Source organism: Canis aureus, chromosome 3, assembly GCF_053574225.1.
Source record: "Canis aureus isolate CA01 chromosome 3, VMU_Caureus_v.1.0, whole genome shotgun sequence".
NCBI classification, from domain to species: domain Eukaryota; kingdom Metazoa; phylum Chordata; class Mammalia; order Carnivora; family Canidae; genus Canis; species Canis aureus.
In genome coordinates this window covers 45,122,727-45,145,906 of record NC_135613.1, presented here as the reverse complement: position 1 = coordinate 45,145,906, position 23,180 = coordinate 45,122,727, and the positions used below count along the sequence as shown (strand labels likewise).

The 23,180-nt window shown below is 38.5% G+C and overlaps 1 protein-coding gene and 1 long non-coding RNA gene across 29 annotated transcripts in view; one reads left to right on the top strand and one right to left on the bottom strand.

Annotated features, from left to right (window-relative positions):
* The window catches only part of LOC144310755 (uncharacterized), a 139,602-nt gene extending 123,733 nt beyond the window's left edge, over positions 1–15,869 (top strand). For 3 of the 6 annotated variants that reach the window (XR_013376432.1, XR_013376434.1, XR_013376430.1), the window contains 3 exons: positions 857–922; positions 5,753–5,879; positions 8,968–9,822. This is a non-coding gene — a long non-coding RNA (uncharacterized LOC144310755). Of the gene's footprint in view, positions 1–856; positions 923–5,752; positions 5,880–8,964; positions 9,823–15,711 lie in introns of those variants that run through there. The other 3 variants (XR_013376431.1, XR_013376433.1, XR_013376435.1) reach the window with 3 other exon arrangements.
* Positions 1–23,180, bottom strand: part of SGIP1 (SH3GL interacting endocytic adaptor 1) — a 204,143-nt gene that overhangs the window by 151,920 nt on the left and 29,043 nt on the right. The window lies entirely within an intron of this gene.

Sequence of the window (23,180 nt, the reverse complement as noted above, 5' to 3'; positions counted from 1 at the left end):
GATGAATAAACCAGAGTGCTTCCAGGAAACAGAATATTATTCATTGCTAAAAAGAAATGAGCAACCCAGCTGTGAAGACAAGGATGAAACTTAAATACATAGTACTACGTGAAAGAGGTCAAAAGGCAACATACTGTATGATGCTAAATATACAACATTTTGGAAAGGGCGAAACTATGGAGACAGTAAAAAGATTGTCAGAGTTTAGTGGGGAGGGAGGGATAAATAGGTGGAAACAAAAGATTTTTAGGGCAATGGAACTATTCTGTATGATACCATGATGGTAGATACATGTCATTATATAATTGTCCAAATCCATAGAACACAAAACACAAAAATGAACTATAGTGTAAACATTTGGAATTCAGCTGATAATGATGTGTCAATGTAGGTTCATCAATTGCAACTGATATACTATGATAATGGGGGATGTTGATAGTGGGGGACACTGTGTGTGGAGGAAGAGAGGTTACAAAATTCTCTGTGCTTTCCACTCAGTTTTGGGGCAAACCTAAACTTCTCTAAAACATGGCCTATTAAAGGAAAATAAAAAGTGAACAGAACTGGCAAAAGATCAAAATAGGGGTCAAACAGAATGTGTCCATCACCTAGACATGATTATTCTCACCGGCTTATGTTGAGCTTAAGAATCATATTCTTGGCCTAAATGAGGTACAATTACCTGAGGAAATTGTATTGTTTAGCAATTGAATGAAGATTCCTGGTAAGGAGAAGTCTGGTACTGTTTGGAAATGGTTTGGTAAGATGCATCAAGACTTTGGTACCAAATCCAGAATGTAGAGAGAGACTGTAGGATAGATAGAAATGTCAGAAACCTCTTTCCCCTACCCCGTAGGTGGTACAATATCAATGCTCAACTTATGGAGAAAAATCAATGAACACAGAAGATTTCAAGTTAATTGTGAGTACATGATATTAAAATATCTCCATCACCCCTAAAAAAATGTTTAGCAAATTTTACATCACTCATTAATATAGAAGCATTGACAAGAGTGGACTTTTTGTTAGGGCAGATCAAAAAGGAGGACAAATGGGCCACTGAAAGAAACAGAATGTCTTTCTTATTTTTTAAAAAAATCAGATATACAGAAAACATACTTAAAACCAATAATTCAGATAAAAATTATTTTCTAATGTGTCTTCCAATTTTATAGAGATTTATTATAGGACTCTCTTAAACTAAAGATGTTGACAAAATCCAATTATTCTGTGGAACACACAAAGAGGATAATACTTGTTTTTATCTTCAGACAGATCAGGATTACTAAAAGAACATCTATGGGGATCCCTGGGTGGCACAGCGGTTTAGCGCCTGCCTTTGGCCCAGGGCACGATCCTGGAGACCCAGGATCAAATCCCACATCGGGCTCCCGGTGCATGGAGCCTGCTTCTCCCTCTGCCTGTGTCTCTGCCTCTCTCTCTCTCTGTGTGTGACTATCATAAATAAATAAAAATTAAAAAAAAAAAAGAACATCTATGGATTTGCTTAGGAGACCAAAATGAGGAAAAAAAAAAACCTTAAAGAATGATACTTCCCAAAACTAGCATAGAAATTTTTTAAATTTGCTAGAGTTTCTTATCCTTATTTAACTTAATAATGTCATTTTTATGTTGAATTAGATGTGGTGGTGGAGGGCGATGCCAAAATCTTTTAGTACCTAGGGTCTCTTGATGTCTTAATCTAATTTCTGTCCTCAAGAAATTAAATAATTTGAAGGGGAGGTAAAAACACAGAGATAATAAGAGAAAATACACAGCATTGTATCATCATGTGGCAAACTGTGTGCTTTTGTCTATAAACAAAATCCAAAATCTATGAGACATAAGACAATAATTTTATAGAAGAGACAAGGCTTCAGTGAGGCTAGTAGTACTGGGCGGGAACTTGATATTCATTCAAAAGGAGGTATGAAGTTTAATAGCCATGGAAAGTTTAAACAGCTAACCATTTCCATGATTTCTGAAGGTAATTCCTTTAAAAAGTCTTTACTTAAAGATAATGTTTTAGGAACATGTTATCAAACACCTCACTGGTTGAGGCTTCAGAGCTCAGGGTCATTAGAAACACAGGCAAGGAGCATCAGGAAAGTGTTTTGGGTTTTCACTGGTACTCTTTGGAAGCTAGATGGTGGGGAGGCTCAAGGTCCCATTACAAGCTCTGAGGTCCTGGGAAAACCGTCCTTGTGGAATTCATGGACTAGAAAGGCTGACAGTTTGAATTTGCTTTAAGGACTCTTGACCTTCTAGTCCAGTGTTTAGGAAATTTGTTTTGTTTTGTTTTAAAAAAAGAAGAGAAATTGGCGTTGATGACAGAGGAAAGTTTTGTGCCCAGAAGATTTAGGGAAACAAACCCCAAAATAGGCAGGTCTTAGCCTCTTCAGCAAACATTAAATTAATGCATTCTATTTCCTTCCACTCATGAGAAATCCCTGAGCCCTTCCTCTTCTTTTTACTCTCACTCCCATCCAAAAAAAAAAAAAAAAAGTTACCACGTACTTATTAGGAATTTAAGTGAAGCAAATCAATGATGACATCTTTTTAGCTTATCTTAGGCACTGATAACTCTATTGCCTCCTATGTCTTTGGCTAGAAAGAGTTAACTGCTTTTCCACCAACATATGTTCCAACAGAACATACATATGATTTCATAAAGCAGGCCTATATTTGTGTTTTTTTAAGATTTTATTTATTTATTCATGAGAGACACAGAGAGAGAGAGGCAGAAAGATAGGCAGAGGGAGAAACAGGCTCCTTCTGGGGAGAAGCAGGCTCCCTCTGGGGAGCCAGATGAGGGACTCATTCCAAGACCCAGGGATCATGACCTGAGACAAAGGCAGATGCTCAACCACTGAGCCACTCAGGTCCCCTAAAGCAGGTCTATGTTTAATTGTTGAGGGAAAAATTAAGAAGGTAAAGGTACTGCTACTGGTTCTTCTGTTACAAGGATTTTTCTTTTCTTATCAAATTTCTAACAAATTTTACTCTTTTAAGTGCCCAGAACCAAGGAAGTAGTATATTCCTTTTATTTTAAAAACTCAAAGTACAGTTAATAATAAAGTGTTTTGGTTACTTCTAAGAATAAAGTTTTTTTTTAATTTTTATTTATTTATGATAGTCACACACACAGAGAGAGAGAGAGAGAGAGAGAGAGAGAGAGGCAGAGGGAGAAGCAGGCTCCATGCGCCGGGAGCCCAAAGTGGGATTTGATCCCAGATCTCCAGGATCGTGCCCTGGGCCAAAGGCAGGCGCCAAACCGCTGGGCCACCCAGGGATCCCTACTTCTAAGAATATATTCAACTGAGAATCTATTGCTAATAGTCTACAAAAACTAAAACAAAAATTAAATGTGAAATCAAAAGGGAGGTAAGAATAAAGAATAAGAATGGGCCTTTGTGAATGCTAACTGCACTGTTAACTCCAGAGCTTTCTGGAATGCAAATGAAATGCAAAATGCAGGAAGGAAGATCTGTTAGAAACAGTGAAAAGTTAACCATCCTTAATGAGTTCTTATTTCTTTTCTTTATTGTAAAAACCAAATTACCATGTATTATTAGACCAAGTATATCTCTGCCTTGCATCACTTGCCTCAGATATTGAAAAATCCTGCATATTAATAAATCTGTGCTTCACAGTACATTGAAACACCATCACCCTACTTCCTCTTCAACAGATTGGTGAAGCAGGGAAGGTTCTAATATTTTCATATTTTGCAGTTGAAGACATTGAAGGAGAGGGAGGGCAGGTACCTTCTAAGAGATTGACAGTGAGTCAGGGCAACTTGGAGTATAAGCGACAATCCTTGCCTATTATTTTAATATTGCTCTCTAATGCTTCAAGGGGACAAATATATAAATATATTTGCAGTGATATAAGACACCACTAATCTCTGCTTGATGGGAAATAAAAGGCCTTAGCCAAGGGTGTAAAAACAAAACACAGCTGAGTCATACAAGGGTGCTCCAGATAAACGGGTATTTGGACTCAGAGAATTATGCTTGTATGTATTTAGTCACAACTGAGGAACTTGGATTTTATTCATTAAAATAAAAGTTAACATCATCAGTTTTTTAAAGATTTTTAAAAGATTTTTTATTTATTCAATTGAGAGAGAGAGCACGGGTAGGGAGGAGGACCAGAGGGAAAGGGAGAATCAGACTCTCCAATGAGCAGGGAGTGTGAGCCTGGTGATCCCAGGACCCAGGGACCATGACCTGAGCTGAAGGCAGATGCTTGACTGACTGAGCCACGCAGGCTCCCTTAGCATCATCAATTTTTGCAAAGGTGAAACTCAGGCTCTAGGCGAACAGTCTTTTATTTTTTATTTTTTTAAGATTTTTTATTTATTCATAAGAGATACACAGAGAGAGAGAGAGAGAGAGAGGCAGAGACACAGGCAGAGAGAGAAACAGGCTCCATGCAGGAAGCCTGACGAGGGACTCAATCCAGGGTCCCTAGATCACATCCTGGGCCGAAGGCGGCGCTAAACCGCTGAGCCACCCGGGCTGCCTGAACAGTCAGTCTTAACGGTTGACAAACTTTAGGATGCATTAGAACAAACTAAGGAACTCATTCAGTACAGTTACTGGGGCCCACTCCCTGACATGTAGCAGAATGGGGTTAATTGGAATTTATAACATGCACTTCAGGGGATTCCAGTGCAAGTAATTCAAGGACCAAACTTTGATAATACTCCCAACTCTCCTACTATTTTCTGGAGCTGATGGCTCATTTCCGGTACAAATTCAGCTTCATCAGAACCACTTAGATTTTTCTGGCATACCATTATAGCTGGATGTCTTATTTGAGAAATCATATATAATTTGAGGCATATCTCACTGTCAATCTCTTAAAAGGTACCTGCCCTCCGTCTCCTTCAATGTCTTCAACTGCAATGCCTAGAGGCATATCTGTGTCATCTTCTTGATACATAATTTTTAGGCAAGATGTTTTTACATCTTTACAGCCATGTGTAATTCAGATATTTATGAATCAATTGATGTGAAACATACAAGAGACTTGGTGTATTAAAGAATTTTATACATATTTATAAGATAAAAATCATTCCCTAATGTATCTTTTTTCACAAACCTGAATTTAAATTTCATTTGTCTTAAAGTAACATGTACCCATAGGTTAATACTCTTTTATTTCTAGCATAGTACAACTGATTGTCACTCTGTTAAAGTAAACTCTTGAGGATTTAAGAGTTAGATGTGGGGGTTAGCCTATTTTGACACAATCTTAGATTGTTCAAGGTGGGTCATCTTTTTAGCTTATCTTCCTATGTCTTTGGCTAGAAAGAGTTAACTGCTTTTCCACCAACATAAATTGGCAAAGTCTTTTCTAAAAAAAAAAAAAATTATGTTCAGTCTATGAAGTGTGTTTTCCCCTCATTTAATCAAAAACAGAGGTAAATGCCCTTCCCCAGATCTCCCAGAGAACAATGACTCTCCATTCATATTTGTAGTCATGGGACCTGACCCGTTTTCATACAGAGTATCCCTGGATGGGATGTTGAACAGTAAAGTCCTTCTATCTTCACTTGCCAGTTCATTTGGCCACTTCCCCTGAGAAAAAATACCTCAGAGCAAAGCCATTCATTTTCAAAGGCAACATCACACAATAAGTGATGTTTTATTTTATCCATCCTGTTACTATTCTAGTCCATTTATTCTCTTTCAGAATTTATGAGCCCTTTTAAAATCAAAATGACTTTCCCCCATATTTCTAGATGCCCCACAACCTCTTTTATGAGCTCCGTTGAGCAGGAAGTGGAAGGAGCACTGAGCAGATGTGGAGAGACACAGATTCCAGTCCTGTCACCACTACAACAAGGCAGGCTGTCTCCTTTCTGGGAGGTGAGTCAGAAGTCATGATTTTCCTCCTCTCTGAGCTATAATTCAATGTTTCTCCTTTTTATTTTGTGTAATTCTGATGCTAAAGTAGTTGGCAACCTAGCCTTGTTTTCAAGTAAGATGCCCATCAGTGGAAATTAGTGGAGATGCTGTGACTCTCCAAAGTACACATAGGTCATCTGGTCCCATGTCATCTGTTGCGAGCATGCCACACACAGAATGTGTGCTCATTTGTCATGAATGCATGTGGCCCCTCAGGTGGTGTGTGGGCAGCTGATACTCTGTGAGGCAAATTAGATTATAATACAGAAGGATTAACCAAATTATAAATATTAAAACCAAATTTTAATAGTAAATTATTAAAGTTATTTTTTAGAGTAAATTATTAAAACCATAATTTTTTAATTATGTCAGGACCAAACTTACATTTGGTGACATGTATTACTAAAACAATCGTTCTTTAGTTTTCAGCAAGGAGCATGGAACACCACTAATTTGGAGTTTTCTAGTGAAGAATGTATAATGACTTGGTTTAGGCAGAGGTGAAGATATACCAGGCAAAGCATTTTAAACAGAAAAGAATGCATGGACCCTACTACATGAATTGCTTTTATATAAATGGATGTTAATTATAGTTTTTATCTATTGAGTCAAGAATGGCAGGGCCTACTAGAAAATATCTTGTTGAAAGTTATTATGTGCAAAAAAGTAATACAAACTAACTTTTATAATAATAACAATGGCTAAGATTAAGCTCTTACTATTTGCAAGGCACTATTTTAAGGATTTCATGGATATATATATGGTTAAATCCTCTTGTTGACATGAGGAGGTAATATATTATCATCCTCATTTATATCCAAGAAACAGAGATGTTAAGAGCTTTTCCAAGGACATACAACTATTAACTATTCAAGCTAGAACTGGAAAATACACAGCCTGACTCTAGAGCCCTGTTCACTATACTACACTGCCTTAAGAGAACAAATTAAGCAAGCATTTAAACAGAATGGGCTTTATTAGTCTAAAGTAGTGAGATTTCATCATTTGCTCTCATATCTCAGAGTATTTCAGTACAATATGAGGTGTCAAGTTTTGTCACCGGTAAAACAAGTAACTATAGCAAGAAAAAAATGTACAGAAAAAAATTCCTCCATTTTTTTCATACATTTTTTTAAGCTTTTGGTATCTATGACAGCTTTTCTATACGTCAGACCTGACAGATCACAAAAAATGTACCAAGCACTATACTGAACATTGAGGACACGGTAACAAAATTCGTGCTGAGTATGGAGAGATAGATGATGACCAAATAAATAATACATCTTGTGTCTAGTGGAAAGAAGTACATGGATAGGAAAAAGCAGATTCAGGTGGTAGGTATCTGAGGTAGTGTTTACTATTTTATGGGGTATGCTCAAGGGAAGCCTCTCTGGTTACGTGCTTTCTGAGCAGAGACCTAAAGGAAGTAAGGGAATATATCATGGGGCTATCAGGGAAAGGGTTCCAGACAGGAGGAAGAGCATGTGCAAAGCTCTGAGGGCAGCAAAAGGCTTGAGGGTGTGGGAAACAGTAAGGATCCTATTGCGGTAGAGAAGGGCAGAAGAGGAAGTCGGAGAAACAGTGGGCTCTAGGTTACCGGTAGGGGCTCCCGAGTCTGGCTCTTTTGTTGAGCGAGATGGAAAGCCATTCAAGTATACTAAAGAACCGTGACAAGACCTGCCTTACATTTTAAAGGCATTGCCCTCACTGTCATGTAGAGAATAGATAGAAAATGGGGGTAAGATGAAAACAGAGAAGATAATTAGGAGGCTATTAAAATAAGCCATCTGAGAGTAGACTGGGGCTTACACCAGGGTGAAAGCTTTGAAGATGCTGAGGAGGGATTGTATTGGGGATATACTCTGACAGGAGAAATAAGAGAATAGTTGGTTGATTGAATATGGTTTATGAGAAAGAGAGAAGAACCAGGATGACTCAAAATTTTTGGTCAGAGCAACTGCAGTAACAAGGTTGGCACTTATTCATTAAGATGAGGAAGAGGAGAGAGTGATGGGTTATATTTTGGTGAGACTGTTGCCAAAAAAAAAAAAAAAAAAAAAAAAACCTACAGGAAAATATAACACTTGAACAGAGTCTCGAATAGATATCAAGTTAGGGAAGATCCTCCAGGGGGCATGAACAAGGATGACTCTTATTTTCATCAGAATAGATAGCATGAGCCAAGACAAAGGCAGACAAGAAAGTAAGAATGTTGTGAGAACCACAAGTGGTCCGTTTGGACTGAAACAGAGAGCATAAGATTGGCCCAAATAATGAAGAACCTTCCACATGTGCACTTTATTCTGCAGGTACTTTGCCACACGTGCAGAATCAGGAACCACAGTCTTAAGCACATAGCCTTAAAGTTCTTCTCATGTGAAGTCAGCCTTCTTCCATAACCCCATATAGAACTCATTTTCTAATCCTATAGAGCTGCCCTAATCCCATATAGGTCTCCTTCTCTGTGCTATAAAATGTCTCTGTCTGTCCCTATCATTTTGTAAAATCTTACAGAAACTTCTGATATCGGGCATCCCTGTGTCCACCATTTTATACCTATTATCTTATGCCTCCTGGGTGTCCTCAGAGACACTAACATAAAGGGACAGGCTAGTGAAGAGTGTGGATAAAGCTGAACACAACTTGCCTTGAGATATAGCATATTGGGTACTGGTGAGAAGACAGGGCAGAAATGGCTTCTCCTCACTGTAGCTTCTTGAAAGAGAATAAAAACAAATGACAAAAAAAAAAAATGACAACAATGAAACATGGTTAATCCTGATGGTAAACATGTACATGACTTAAAAAAACCCAAGATGGACAAAAGCAAAAGCACACTTAACCATATATATATATCCATGAAATCCTTAAAATAGTGCCTTGCAAATAGTAAGAACTTAATCTTAACCATTGTTATTATTATAAAATTTAGTTTGTATTACTTTTTTGCACATAATAACTTTCAACAAGATATTTTCTAGTAGGTCCTGCCATTCTTAAGCATACTTAAACATGAAGAGAAAAAATTCTGCTCTTTTTCTTTCAGCAGGTTTTCATCCAGACAACCTGGAGAACACATGGTTACAGACATGTCTTTGGATCATCAGTGTCATTTTACTTATAGATGGCCTTCAGGTTCTCCCTGCTTGCTGTCCTAGATATTTGTTTCACCATGACCAAAGTCCTTGGACCACTAAGTAAGTTTGTTGAGTAAAGGGCATGAGGTATTTGAATCTGGGCCTGGTCAGGATTTCAGGTTTCTAGACAATTCAATTAATGCCTTTGTCTTAATACTCATTAAAAAATTGAATAAAAATAATTGCTTTACCTACTTTATAGAAAGAATGAGGAGTATAAGCACTTTATAAAATGCTTTACCAGAACATGTAAGTTATATGTTTCATAACACAGAGTTTGTGAGTTATTTTTCTTATGTCTAATCTTTCTAAGCAGCTTATAAACTCATAATGAGTAGGACTCAATCTTTTCACTCCAGTGGTTCCCATGTCAGTTGCTCATTAGTCCTGTTTGGGAAGCTTTTGAAAGACATACATTCTTAGCACCTGACCCATCCCAGATATCCTGACTCTGGGATATGGGCTCGTGCATAAGAGGTACCATCTGATTTGGGCAAGGCCAGATTGGGGAACTATTTGTACATAGTAATGGAAATTCTCCACCTCCAGCAATGCCCAGTATCAGGACACAGTAGGAACGTCTATTTGATAATGGACAAAGATTAAAATAAAATGTCTCTGCAAGAGGTAAGGTTTTGAAAATGTCACACTCATTTATAAATAGCAATATTATATGTTGATTAGAACAGGTGTTAATAGAAGAATGAGTCTAAGAGGCCAATTTTGAAGCTAAAACTGATCATCTGGTCTTGAATCCTGACTTCACTAAGAAGGAAAAATGCAAAAGAAATAAAGAATATCGAAATGTAACCTCAGAATGAGCCTGCCATCATGGTGTTCTTCCCATTCCTCTGTTTCTCTCTAGGTATACAACACACACACACACACACACACACACAGAGGACTGGATTAGTACCACTTTCTAGATTGCCAAGGAAATTAGCTCATCAGATTCAAATGATTAATCATTTGAGCAGTTGCTATGTTTGAAGGCTCATTTTATGTAGATAAACAAGTCTCTGGAATCTTGCTCTTGGAAGACAGAAATAAGACAATTACAGCTATCACTGTAATACAAATAAATGAAGGTAACACCACTAGTTAAGATAGGCCTATAACCTGTCTCTGTGTGTGTCACTTGTGACCATCCTCTCATGTGGTCGGAATCAGAAGCCAGAGGGGTTAAGCTAATTAGTCAATTTAAGCATCAGAGTTAGAATGGATTAAAAGTAGATGGGCAGCCTGGGTGGCTCAGTGGCTTAGCACTGCCTTCGGCCCAGGGTGTGATCCTGGAGACCCGGGATCGAGTCCCATGTCAGGCTCCCTGCATGGAGCCTGCTTCTCCCTCTGCCTGTCTCTGCCTCTCCCCCGCCCTCTGTCTCATGAATGAATAAATAAAATCTTAAAAAAAAAAAAAAAAAAAGTAGAGCATGGTTTTCAAACCAAAATGCAAGTATATCAAAAGAAATTGTTCAGGATCAGTCTATGAATGACAAATGTTCTCCAAGGGGGTCCCTTCTTTTTTTAAGATTTTATTTATTTATTCATGAGAGAGAAACACACACAGAGAGGCAGAGACATAGGCAGAGAGAGAAGCAGGCTCCATGCAGGGAGCCCAATGTGGGACTTGATCCTCGGACCCCAGGATCATGACCTGAGCCAAAGGTATATGCTCAACCACTGAGGCAGTCAGGTGCCCCCAGGGGTTCCTTTGCATGAAGAGGCCCTTCGAGACTTCACCAGATTAACCAAGGAGACTAGCAGGTATGAGCGTGTGCTATAAGCATATGCAATGAGCTGAGAGGAGAAAAAAGTCCAGCAGAGAGACCTAAAAAGGCCTTCATGGAGGAATTCATATTTGGAACACACTTCAAAACATGGGGAAAACATTTCACAAGCAGAGATGGGAGGAGGGCGGTAGTGGGGGTGGTGCCAGCGGCAGCTTGAGCTTTACGTGGGAGAAAACCCACCTTGCCGGAGTACAGCAGTCCGGGAGTTACTCAATACCCTCGAGTGTGACCCCCCAACTGGCAGTTCGTGGCCCTTCCAAGAACTAAAAGGGAGCCTTCTCTGCTCTGACTGCAGCTGACTCCGAGCACCAGGTAAGACCCTCCTGATGCTGCTGCCTGAGCCGGCAGTAGCTCTGCCCTGGGAGGAGGTGGCAATTACTCGTTCTGTCAAGTTTGGAATCTCTGAAGAATATTCCCAGACCCGGAACTTCAGATGACACATGGCTAAGGCGAAGGCATATTGTTTCAAGAAGAGTTTGGCCTATGGCCAGTACCCATTTCTACCTACTCTGAGAAGAGGGATGGGAAGAAAGGAAAGGACAGAAAGAGAAGAAAAGAGGACCACACATAGTTTCAAAAGTTTTACATAGATGGATTTTGCGAGCAAAACTGGTGGAGATAGGAGAGGCTGGCCTTAGGATGTGTATTAAAGGTTGGTGTAGTAATAAAAATATCGATTAATTACTCGAGTGCTTCCCATGTGCACTGGATTCACTCTCTCTTTAAAAACTTACCACGACCTATACTCTCATCTCCACCTCGTACACGAGGACAGAGACTTGTGAAAGTACATAACTTGCGTGGGTTCATAAAGCTTTTAAATGGCTGAACCTAAAAGGATGGAACCTCAGTTATGGAGAGAGAGAGAGATGATGAACTACAGATATCCAGGCTCCAGGCTCCTAACCCCACTTTGTAATGGGATTAACCACCCAGGTTCAGCAATGGGAAGCTACTTGGTCACAGTTATTTCAATTTGCCTCACGTAGACAGGTTTTCTCATTCTTCCTCATCGTTAATGATTCCAAAGTGATACATACTTCATTAGCACCTCCTTTTCAAGAAGAAAACCGCTAATGCTTATCCAGCATCTCTTTCCTTTTAACCACAAGTTAAAAATGTGTTTATCTTTATGACTCCAGAAGGACTCAGTCCCAGGGCCTATCTCCATCTTGTTACTACCAAGTCTCCTATTATTTATTTATTTCCCATATCATTGATGTGCAGTGTTATATTAGTTGCAAGAATACTGTCAGTTCTCATTTTTCAACCTCTTGCTGCAGTATATAAATAAACATTGGTCCACTTTGCATCTCTGCACCTTCATTTCTGGCTCCGTGGCCCATATGTTCCTAGGAAGAAAAGTCCTAGAAACAAAATAAGTTGCACACTGCTCCTAGTGTGATGCTAAAACTGTCACTGGCAGGGGAAGCCGGGATCTGTTTGGAGCATGAGTAACTGGTAATAAAGGCAAACTCTGTCTCTAGCTGTCTTTCCAAGATGCCCAGATGATGGGTGGTTTCTATTTAAGCTTTAAATATACAACACCTATTTTATTTACTTTGAAGTTGATCTGAATCTAACCATGGATAGAAAGTAAAGCCCTTGATGTGATTTTACCATGGAGTACATATACACTGGACATGAATAATTCCATTTATACAGTGTTAGAAACAAAAAGACACTGGCCCTCTCTTCTATCTCTTCTATTTTTAATTGTTGACAACTGAGGCCCAAAGGGCTGGCATGATGTGCATAATGACCCACACTGAGCCATGTGCAAGATGTCAACACACATGGGTTTGATAGGATGAACATTTACTAAATTTGTGCTATGACTATGTGGAACCAGTTTTAAGGCTTTTGACTATTATTTTTAAGTGGCTCTATTCTAAAACAACAGCAAGTAGAAAAAAATTGGGGTGTCTACAAATAAGTGTAAAGCCAACTCAAATATAAGAATGAGAAAGTTGGCCAAATGAAATAGGATGTTTTATTTTTTTTATTGTTTTTAAAATAGGCTTTATGTTATGTTATTTTATTTTTTTAAGTAGACTCCATGCCCAATGTGGGGCTTGAACTCATGACCCTGAGATCAAGAGCCATTATTCTCTACCAAATGAGCCAGCCAGGCACCTGAAATAGGACATTTTAAGTGCATATTTTGGGCTTGAAGGGGTTTAGAATATGCCACACCAAAATATTCTCTTTGGTGTATTGATTATTTTGAGCTGAAGGCATCTGAGAAACAGTAGATGCAGAAAGGAGTCTCTGAACTCTCCCTTTCTGCCTAATGGCTAGTCACAAAATTTCACATGAGAGAGGCACTTGGGTGGCTCAGTGGTTGAGCCTCTTGCCTTTGACCTGAGCCAAAGGGTCCTGGGATCGAGTCTCACATCCCCTCTGGGGAGCCTGATTCTCCCTCTGCCTCTGTCTTTGCCTCTCTCTGTATCTCTCATGAATAAATTAGTAAAGTCTTTAAAAAAAAAAATTCCCATGAGAAAGGTGCCCTCCCTGTACTAGGAAGAAAAGAATGTTCTTATCACCAGGGAATGAAAGTCAATGCCGAAATGGACCTGTGCAAACAAACCTACTCAGATAACCCTGATCTTCCATTAGTTTCCCCCATATGTTTCCTAATCACTGCCCCATAATTTACTGCCCCAGCTCAAGCTGCTTTGTCTTGTCACATGCCCACAATTTATTCAGCTTTTTCTGTAAAAAGACATATAAGCTTTTGGGTCTAACAGCTTCTTCAGGTCTTCATTTTCCCTCTGAAGACTCCTTGTGTACATGTAAAAAAATATTAAATAAATTTGCTTGCTGTTTTCTGATTAATATGTCTGATGTCAGTTTAGTTCTTAGGCCTGCCACAGAATCTAGGGGGTAGAAGCTCTCCTGAGAGCTTTTCCTGTATCCTTGCATAATATAACTCTATCTCTTTACACACCCTCATTTGTCTGAGAGATTCATTCTTCTACTCCATGAGACAAGAACCTGTCTCACTTCAACATCAATTTATATTAGGTGATGGGTAAAAAGTGGCAAACAAGTGGAGACAAGCACAAATAAATTGAGGAGGAAGGAGAAAGGAGAGAGGATGCATAGGACTGGGAAGGGTGGGGAAACCACAGCAGAGACTGGATAGCCATTTGCCAAACCAGTTTCCTCTTCTTCCTGGACATATAACTATGGTACATTTCCAAGAGTCCCTTGTAATTAGGTGTGCCATTTGACACAATGGAACTTGAGTGGGTGATACTGGGCACTCACAAGCTGGCAGAGCAAAAAAATCAATGTACCTTTTTGCACTCACTTTCCCCATTGCCAGCTGAATGAAGAGGACTGGGAGGCCTACCAACGGGCAGAGACAGAAGACGGAAAGAACCTGGATCTCTGAGGGATTGCATGGCATGGGAGGTTCCTTGCCTGCTAGGAATATCTGCCATGGGCTGTTATATTATGTAAATGAGAAAACAAACAAATTCACTGGTGTGAAACCACTATAATGCTTGAGTTTGTTTATTACATCAGCCACGGTTTGTAATCCTAAATATACGGCATCCAACTCATGCCTAAACTTTAAAGAAAAATAATAACTTTATTGAGATACAATTTATAGACCCTACATTTACAATTTAAAGTTTAGTATGTTCACTGAATTGCAACCATCGCTGGCATTGAGTTCTGGAACATTTTAGAAATGTTCCACAGTAAGAAACCCACCCCTAGCCATAGACAACCACTAATCCCTTTTTTGGTCTTTATAGATTTGCCTATTCTGGATCTTTCTTATAAATGGAATAATATAATATATGGTCTTCTGTGACTAGCTCCTTTCACTTGGTACAACATTTTCAAGGTTCATTCATGCGGCCTGTACCTCATTCCTTTTTATTGCTGAATACCGCTCCATTATATGGATATGCCATATTGTATTTGTCAATGACTCATGCCCAATCTTTTATTGTCTCTGCTGTAGACTTTGTAAAATACTCTATCACCATAATAATGAGGAGATTTATATATCTACTGAATACACAAACACATTCAAAATCTTGTAGGTAGATTAACAACTATCCATAACTATCCATATTTTATCCCCCCCCAAAATGGTTATTTGATTTATTTATTTTTTAAAGATTTTATTTATTTATTAATGAGAGAGAGAGAGAGAGAGGCAGACACACAGGCAGAGGGAAAAGCAGGCTCCATGCAGGGAGCCCGACGTGGGACTCGATCCTGAGTCTCCAGGATCAGGCCCTGGGCTGAAGGCGGCGCTAAACCACTGAGCCACCCAGGCTGCCCATGGTTATTTGATTTAAAATCACTCAGAAATTTTGAAACTCCTTTCAGAGTAATAATATACAAAGATGCCAAGAGTGGAAAAACAAAACAAACAAACAAGAGGAAAGCATGGTTTCATACCATTGAACTCAAGAATATTAATGCATTGTAATAAAATGTAAAAAAATAATGCATTGTAACCAAATAGTCTGACAGCAGCCTCCCTAAGGATGTATCTTGAGGAGGAACCTAAGGAACTAAACCTAATGTCAACACAAAGTAATTAAATAGAAATTAGGTATTGCTGGGTCAGGGAAAAAAGCTCATTAAAGGAATCAAGTCTCAGTGTTTTTCTAAAGATAAATCCCAACTAGTCAAAAAATCATTAAATCTTAATGACAGAATCAATTTGTTGGTGGTGTTTACAAATGAAATATTAACATATTTCTGTAGCCTGGAAATTTAGAACTGTGATTGCCTTTTCATATTAGAGAAGTTAAATTTCTGAGAAGATTTACAAGACAAGAGTAGAACACTGTAAGAAAGGAAAAGTGCTCTTTCTTTATTTGCTCTCTTTAGGTCATCAGGAGGACTTCACAAAGAAAGGACTGACTCTGCGCACATTGGACTTTTTTGATAGACACTTATCAAGCACCCCTTATTTCCTGGACACAGTGGTGGAGCCAAGAATATAAATATATAGAGACATTGGTTTGGTTATATAGTAAGACCTGTAAGAAAGTCATGGGCAAAAGGGAAGCTTGGAGAAAATGCCTAATTCTTTTTTTTTTTTTTTAAAGATTTTATGTATTTATTCATGAGAGACACACACACAGAGAGAGAAAGAGAAGCAGAGACACAGGCAGAGGGAGAAGCAGGCTCCACACAGGGAGCCGGACGTGGGACTCGATCCAGGACCCAAGGATCACGCCCTGGGCTGAAGGCAGGCGCTCAACTACTGAGCCACCCAGGGATCCCAAAAATGCCTAATTCTAACTGAGCTCCTTGTCTTAATGGAAAATATATTGTGTTGAGTCTTTAAGGATGAGTACATTTGCTCATGTACATGTGAAAAGGAAAGCAAGGAAATTCTGGACAGTGATAATGGGATGCACAAAGCTTTGGAAGGGCATGAAAGGGCATGGTAGGTTTAGGAAAAAGGAGGTTATGCAAGAAGGAATTATGGAGAATGGAAAAGTAGGTTGAAAACTAGTTTGGGATCTATAAAGAGACGTGTGTGGTAAGCTCATGTGTTTAGATTTTGTTCTTTAGCCAGCAGAGAATTAGCAGATTTTTTTAAGGAGAAAGAGGTACATGGTTGGACTATTCAAAAAATTTTGCTGTAAAAACAAAAGAGTAAAATATAAATTACCACATCTATATCACCCACTCAGCAATTACCAAGATTTTACACTTTTTCTCATTTTATTTAAAGGAAGGATTTTATTTTTTATTTTTTAAAAGATTTTATTTATTTATTTGAGAGAGACAGAGAGAGTGAGAGAGAGCACAAGCAGGAGGAAAGGCAGAGGGTGAGAGTGAAGCAGACTCCCCACTGAGTGGGGAGCCCAATGTGCGCTCAGTCCCAGGATCATGGGATCATGACCTGAGCCAAAGGCAGACACTTAACTGAGCCATTCAGACACTCCTAAATGAAAAATTTTAAGGCAAACCTCTCACCTGATTTCTTTTCACCCAACTGTACATATGGATATGTTTTTGTTTTAAAGATTTTATTTATTTATTTATTTATTTATTTATTTATTTATTTATTTGAGAGAGAGAGAGAGCACACAAGAATGAGGAGCAGCTGCACCAAAGGGAAAAGCAGGCTCCCTACTGAAGAGGGAGCCTAACATGGGGCTCTATCCCAGGATCCCGGGATCATGACCTGAGCCGTAGGCAGATGCTTAACCAACTGAGCCACCCAGGTGCCCCTATGAATATATTCTTATCTAAGCATGATACATTTTCACATCTAACTAAATTAATAGTATTGTGTTGACCTCAATTAACCACCTGCGGACTGAAATGTCCTCAATTATCTCATAAATAACTTTTTCACAATAGGTTTGCTCAAATGAGGATTCAACTAATTTCCCATGTTGCATTAAGTGGTAATGATTCTTAAAAATCTTAACTTTGAGTTCTTCCTATTCATTGCTCCCTCTTTTATCCCATACTATTGACTTGCTAAACAAACTTGGTATGATATCCTGGCATCTAGACATCCCACCTATAGCATTTATTGTTAGCTTCTTTGTTGATATAATTTAACTTTTCTTATATTTTTTCCTGTTTCCTACAAATGATAATTTACTCTAAAAGGCCTAAAGTTTCAACTTCAATTTTTTAAGATAATAATGCTTCATAGGTTGATAATAGATAGAGAGAATGTCACGTTCAAGAAAAAATTCTAGAGTGGAACTATTGGAATATCGGAAATATAGTACAAGTTTAAATGGGAAATAAGAGTTGGAGCAGGTGAGCAAGTGGTAAGGACAAAAGAAGATAAGCTCCATGACAGCAGACAACTGCTTAATGCTTAACCATGTTTGACATACAGTAGTACTCAATAAATATTTGTTAAATGCATGTATGAATTGATGGGTGGATAGATGGGTGGAAAGGTGGTATATAAGCCTAACTAGAAGACTAATTATATGTTCACATTTTTCCTAATAGCTGGAGAAAGAATTTGAAACATCCATCAAATTTGACTTTCTTTCAGAATATTTCTGTATTGACCATTAGTACCTCAAGAAAATGCTTAATATTGTTTAAGTATACTTCAAATTACATAACCCAGGGATGTAAAAGAAATATCTAAATAAATCTAAATGTATTCCTTAGAATATATATCTGGATTATAGGAACGTAGGGATGAACTTTTGATTTTTGTTTTAGCCTCAAGAAGTTTCAGAAATTTCCTAGGAGAGTGATAACATGAGAATTCAGGCATATTCACTGAGTAGCATTTCATATGGTAAAATCAAGAGCATTAAAACTAGTTACAAATCTTCAAAGCCACAAAAATAAGCCTTTAGCCAGGCTAAGAAAAAAGGAGAGAGAATACAAAATTACAAATATAAAAAAAGAAAGAAGAGCATTGCCACAGATCCCATCAATATTAAAGGATACTAAAGAATTATTAGGCCCACAAATTTGATAGTCTATATGAATTTGCTAATTTTTTGAAAGGCATAATCTATCAAAACTATATATCAAAAATATATAGAAAATCTGAAAAGACCTGTAACTATTAAAGAACTTGAATACATGATTAATAGTCTTTCAAAACAGCACTGGGCTTAGATGTGTTTGCTGGTGAATTCTCCTAAACGTTAAAGGAAGAAATTATACCAATTCTGTACAGTTTCTTTCAGAAGAAAGAAGTAAGGGGAATACTTCCTAACTCAGTCTACAAGGCCAGCATTACCCTACTGCCCAAACCAAACAAAGAAATTACATAAAAAAAAACTAAAGACCAATCTCTGTCATGAACACAGATGCAACAATCCTTAACAATATATTAACCAGTTGAATCCCACAATATATACAAAGAATTAAACACCACAACTAAATGGGATTTATCCCAGGCACACAAGGTTGGTTCAGCATTAAAAAATCAATTAATGTAATCACAGTAACAGGGAAAGAAGAAAAATCACATGATCATGTAAGTAGATGAAGAAAAATATTTGACAGAAGCCAACAGCCATTGATGATAAAACTCTCAGCAAACTAAAACTAGGAAAGAGGGGAAATTCCTCAACTTGATGAAGGAAACCTACACAAAAATCCTAGAGCTAACATCAGACTTACTGACGAGAAACTCAAAACTTTCGCACTAAGATCAGGAACAAGACAAGCATATCCTCTGTCATTACTGGTTTTTCATTCTGATTCTGTTTGGATAATTTGCCTCTCCCTGATCCAATCACTGTACTTATTTTATTTTTTGATTGGCTAATTCTATGCCATATGCACTCTGCCACATAGAGGAATGGCTAGATCCCAAAGGAAATTTTGGATATTGCTACTATAAAAAGAGTGAATGCATTCTAGGAAGGTAAAAACGAAACAATCTCTGGTTTGTACTTGAGCCTTCGCAGTTATCCTGTTGTCATTACCGTTGCAGTGGTGTGCTTAGGCTGAAAACTCAGTTCTCCCCTTTCTCAGCCTGGTGTTATTCCACTGGACTATATTGTTCTGCATACTAGGAAACCCATTATTCCAAAAACGAATAAAAGAACTCCTCCCCCAGAAAAGGTGTATTTTGTTGCTGTTGTTGGCTCAAATAAAAGATTTTGGAGTAAAATAAAAAAGTTCCACTTTCCAAATTATCAGTTGTTATTCCAAATGTTTCTGAGTTGAACCTAACTGAAACCATAACAACCTAGAATAATTTACTTGAATAAAATTTTCTTTTTAATAAAATGGGCTGGCAAATGGGAAGGAGATGAATATTTAAAATTCAGACTAGACTATTTTATTTTGGTACCTCTTGCTTTTTGCTCCCTCTTAGAAGCACAGCATAATAGAATTAATAAAGTTTTACTTGACAAACTAGATTTTAAATTCCACAGGAGCACTGCCTGGCATCCACACAGAGACTAGAGTGTTGAATAAATGAGTAATGATTTATGTAACTTTCTTAGAGGGATGAGAGTCTTCCAGCTTCTGGATTCCACTGTGACACTGTTTTCTAGAACTCTAAGCCCAAATTTCGAAAAGTCCTTCCTACTATAACCTCAATTTTAGAAATCTCTCCCTCTCTTCAGAACTGTCTTGTATTTCCTGCTCATACCCCCTCACTTGGAATTTATGTACTGCTTGTAATTTTCAAGTATATATTTTATTTACCTCAATTAAAATGCAAGTTTCTTAATGTTAGAAGGTTTATCCTCACTATACCCCTCCCTACAGCCTAATTCAATCCTCAAATTCTTTTTTTTTTCAATCCTCAAATTCTTTTTTTTTTAACATTTTATTTATTCATTCATGAAAGACACACAGAGAGAAAAGCAGAGACACAGGCAGAGGGAGAAGGAGGCTCTGTGCAGGAAGTCTGATGTGGGACTTGATCCGGGACCCCAGGATCCCTCCCTGAGCCGAAGGCAGATGCTCAACCACTGAGCCACCCAGGCATCCCTGAGCCCTCAAATTCTTAAGTTTGAATTTCCACTTGTTTCTGATAACCTAGACAGTTTTTGGAAAGATACACTGAAAGGAAATATACTATAATGTTTAAACATAAATAAAAACCAGCCCACAGAAAGTAAGAGTAATAGAAGAAAAGGATAATTTTTTTTCTAGTTAATGAGATACTTGGGCAAAAATTTGGTTCCAAGTTATCTAGAACAAAGAAAAAGGGAGACACCCTAATTACATGTCAATGGCTATGCAATGGCAGAAATCCACCCCCCAGCCAAAATTAAGCCCGGATAGAAATTTATCAGAGGCCATTGCAGAAGAAAGCAAATAGAGTCAGGTCATCCTGGTTTCATATCTCATTTTCCTCTCTTTCCTAATTGTGTGACTTGGGGCAAGGCATTTAACTTCTCCAGATCTCAGGTTCTTCATTTTTGAAAATGAGGACTTTGGTAACTACAAACCCCACAGAATTATTTTAAGGAGTGTTACTGTTAAACCAGTTTCTTCTCCTCCTCCTCCCCTGACTTCTCCTTCTTCTCCTTCCTGTTCTCCTCCTTCCTCCTTTTCTTCCTCTCCTTCCTCTCTTCCTCCTCCTTCTTCTTCTTCTTCTTCATCAGAATTATGGTAGCAGTAGTAGTAGTAGTCAATACTATTACATGCTTACTCTACAAGGCCTTAGGTCAAGGGCTCCATGTGTTATATCTCATTTCCTCCCCTCATCCTCTCCTTGTGAAAGAGGTGCCTAAAGTAGTGGGATCAAATAACTGGCCTAAGGTCCCACAACTAGCAGACTGTGTGACTCTCCACGGGCACTCAATCAAAGTTAATTCCTTTTTCTTTGCATGGTCTGGTGAATATCGCCCACTACCACATTTTTACAGAAACAATAACCAGTGGCCTGATTTCCTATGTGGGTCATTTCCTCAGGACTAAAGCGCATCTTTGGACCATATTTGGACCAAAGTAAAGAGCAAATGGCAAATGACACAGAAATCTCAAATCTCTCAAGAATTCTACTAAATAATCTTCTGTGATCTTCTTTGCATGTTTGTATGCATTAGTTTAGATCTGTCAAGTCAAACCACAGCTTCCTCTGACTCTGCCTCACTTTATTTTCCCCAGTTGCTGGACACAGTGACATATTGCCCATCCAGCCTCATCCCTTCACTCTCTGACAGAAGTTAAGAGCATTTACCATGTGAGTGAGATACAGGGAGTCAAAGAACTGAGATTGAAGAAGCCTGATTTCAAGTTCAGACATGCCACACATTAGCCACAGAACCTTGGGAAGGTCATTCTGAAACCTGACTGTCACTACTGATAGAGTGAATAAACAGGACAAGCTTAGTTGTTGTCTAATTGCTTCTTTAGGGACCTGTCTGAGGGACTGAGACTCCAGGGGAAGGAGGAGATTAAGATGTTCTCAGCCTCTAACTTAAATCTGGGTGGCTCCAGTTTTAGTGATTTTTATTTACTGGATGTTGGCTTTAATTTGATTTTTTTAAAATAGAGCTCTGACCCTTTGGAGTAGATGATTTTTGTTTTGAAGTAGATGATTGTTAATGGTCCTGGTTTAACAATCTCTGAATGCACATCCATCCCAGGATGTACTGACTGCTTTACGTGGGAGGTTGGTGTTACAATTTACTACTAGCCATAGGCTAGTTAAGAGGTTATGGGAGAGACTTTCTTCCTTCTCTTGGCTATCTTCTGAAAGGAAGTCAAATATCTCAAACGATATTTCTTCTCTGAAACTAGCAAATAGATGGCCACAGGAAGGCGGTTGAAGTGAGACCAGATGAACTGGGAAATTATTTACTGTTTCCAGCAAATTAGCTGGAGGAAAAAAAGAACCCTTTCTCCCCTTTTAGCACTGTGGGGAGGAAGTAAACAAAACATTCCATCCGATGTGATTCAGAATTTCCCAGATGCTAAGCCAGTCGGCCCACTGGAGAGCTCTAAATCACTAGGACTTTCCCAAAGCATCCTCATAGCACAGAATCATCTTGTGTGAAAGAGACAGGGACAGAGTGAACTGCCCTCTGGGCTTGCAGTCAGAGGATCTGGTTGTGGTCTTTTCTATGCCTCTCCTTGTTTGGAATTGAGGAAGTCACTTTCCTCGCTGGTCTTGGTTTCAAATCTGTTAAAGGAAGATCCTGGACTAGATCATGTATTATTAAAGCCCCTTCTTGTTACTACATACTGTATTCCTCCAAATAACCTAGGAGTCAGCCAAATGAACAGCCTGGAGTCCTCTAACCTGTGTAACACCTCTCAGGATTGAAGAGAAATGCTTCAAACACCAACCCTGTAGGCCGTGATACACCCACTGACCCTCCCCACGTAACTCCAAGGTTTACTGGGAGGGATACATCCTTAGGCATATCTTGTTCAGATGGTCTATTTACACGGAATTCTTAATGCTGTGTTTTTCATTTCTTGGCTGATTTTTATATTTCTGTGTACTTTATGCTGATGTTTCAGGACAATGCCCTCCCCTCCTCTTTTTTCAATTGCCACTAAATATCACATATTAAAGAAGACTGGGTAATAGACTTTAATAACAATGAATAGGAGGTACAAAGAAAGGGTTATATTACAGAAAAGTAGGTCACTTAAAACTGAATTTTAAGTGTTTCTATTCTTAAAAGTCACATGTCATGATTGTCACAGAGAACCTTCCACCTGCCAAATCTCTTTATCTCCATCAGCCCTTCACTCCTGGCTCGCTCCTGTCCTTTCCAGGTTCCCCCCGCTCCCCGCCCCCAGGGAGATTCGTAGATACTTTATATTTGTCTAAGTTCATTTTGTAGAGCAATTCAGCTCTCTCTCTTTCTAATGATGCTCCTTTGCCATGCCCTGGGGCTAAGTGTTCCACATCTTAAAAAGAT